The sequence below is a fragment of the Palaemon carinicauda genome, chromosome 34 (genome assembly GCF_036898095.1).
Source record: "Palaemon carinicauda isolate YSFRI2023 chromosome 34, ASM3689809v2, whole genome shotgun sequence".
Taxonomy (NCBI): Eukaryota; Metazoa; Arthropoda; class Malacostraca; order Decapoda; family Palaemonidae; genus Palaemon; species Palaemon carinicauda.
This window is the reverse complement of record NC_090758.1, coordinates 59,918,807-59,921,306: the sequence shown is the minus strand read 5'-3', so window position 1 is coordinate 59,921,306 and position 2,500 is coordinate 59,918,807.

Below are 2,500 nucleotides of genomic sequence, written 5' to 3'. Positions count from 1 at the left end.
TATTGCAAGCTTCCCCAAATCTCCATCCTTTTACGATCACTCCTTTCCTTCTCAAAGGATTTCTATAAGGATATTGACGCATACATTCACTTGACACGCTTTCATGTTTGTGGGGTTCGTTCAGTGTAGAGAAAATTGTGGTTCTTTCGTGTTGTCAGGGATTGTTCAGAATAGTTTGTTTCATATTTTGAAATAATTTGATAACAACGTAACAGATATTTATTATTTCTACTGATATAATTTCTATAGGACCTAGGTTTTGGAAACTTTATATTTACTACTCATTATATCACTGATTAACATCCCAGTTCATCTAATTTGACGTAGTATGAATGCAAAAATATAGCATAACTTGAGGAGACAAAGTTGGAATAATGAAGAAAGTGTGAAAACTTTAAATTCTGTCCCTAAAAGTTCCTGCATCATTTACTGGAGGAAAAAAGGCGGGGAAATATATACTTCTTATAAAGAGTTCGAAGAGAAGATGCGATCTTGTGTCACCAGACAGGTCAATAAAGGAACTATTGTCGTTGAATTTAGGAAAATATTGAGAAGGTTCCAAATAAGATATATTGAGATGTAATGATACTTTGCTTGAAAGGCTTCTCGTCAGAAGACATACATACATACATACATACATACATACATACATACATACATGCATACATATAGTTATTCTGTATACTGAACCGTTAATATGTATATTTTCCAAAATATATCACTATGGTAATTTAAGATGTATATTTGCTTATGTGTATTACTATAATAACCAAACGTGGAGTTTCTTTAGCATACCACCATAATAATTCAGAATTCTATTTCCATCGCTTAATATCAAACCAATTTCAATCGTTAATGGGTTTCCTTTTGAAGTCTTGATTACTAAGTTTTCCCTTCATAAAGGAACGAACATTTCAAAACCTAACAATCATCCAATTTTGACCTTAATTACTCACCTGTCTAAAGATATTGCTCACTGAGATACCAGAGGTGAATGACATTCGCTAAGCAATTAATATTCACGATTGCATTTGTGAACCTACATCCAATTAAGTCAACACAGCGTGATAGAGAACAACATCACCATCAACAATAACAACAAAAACATCGGCGTTAACCCCGCAGGGACTACTTCAGAAAATGGCTATGATAGGAAACAACATATCAACGTTACTTGTTGATAATCGATTGCTATATAGCTCCTCGCTCCATGAATTATAACTTTATTTATTTATTTGCGTATTATTCTCATTCATATTTCATATATATACTTGTTGATATGTTCAATAAATTATTAGCATTTATATATTCCTCCTAAATATACAATCTCCAAAATTCGTAAAAATGTATATGTATGTATAAATACTTTATATATATATATATATATATATATATATATATATATATATATATATATATATATATATATATATATATATATATATATATATATATATATATATATACATATCAATAAACTATCTGCATATAGTATACGCAAATAATGTGCTCAAAACTTGGAATTTTATGACAAAAACCTTACTCTGCTATTCCTTCAATAGCCCTTTAATATGCCATGCACACTCACATAGCCACATATCCCTTCTCTTACTCCTGTGAGAGCCTGATATTGACTTCCAATCTGTTCTGTAGAATTAAAGTCACTAAACTAAATAGGTACAAACTTAGCTATTCACCACATTACCTAATCTAATAGATTCATTTTGGCGGTTGAGAGAAGTTCGGTCTCAAGGAATAGTCTATTCATATACTTATATTCATATACCTACTCACATAACTATGCCAAAAATAATCCAACTTTGATTCAGCTTTAACATAGAGGCATCTTCCCCTCCGAGTCTTAATTTCTCTCTATTTCTTCATTATTCCTTACGATTGGCATTTCTGAAATCAGACTAACACAGGTGTGATTAGGAGAAAATCCTTTAGAATAAGTAGGTTCTCAATAATTTTGATATTACGATGAGAAATTTGAAATTAATACAGAAATCTAATACAGATAACGAACTATTAGGGGATTAACATTGTTATTTTATTATAAATAACTAAATAAAAATATGGTTCCCTATTCTTGTGTATGTAACTCTTTTGAAAACATATAGAATTAATTTACATATTCTGGAATGAAAGCTTTATTATAATGATATTTTTTTTTTCAAATACCGATTTCAGGCATAAATCACAGGAAGACCTTGTTTATAATACATCTCCCGTGGCCCTATATAAAATATTATAAGCATAGAATGATGATTTATAACTTCTTTATCAAAGACTATGAAGATACCTTAGTAAAAACATTTTTCCTAAAACTTTAGCAAAACCAAATAAAATGTTAAACACCCAATCAAATATCAGGCGTAAACTACTTGGCGAGACTGCTTTGACACCCTGACCTCCACAACCCCTTTTCCCCCCTCCCCTCTTCACTCAATAATATTAATTCTCCAAAAGTGCACGGTGAGTCCATCTATTGGTAAAA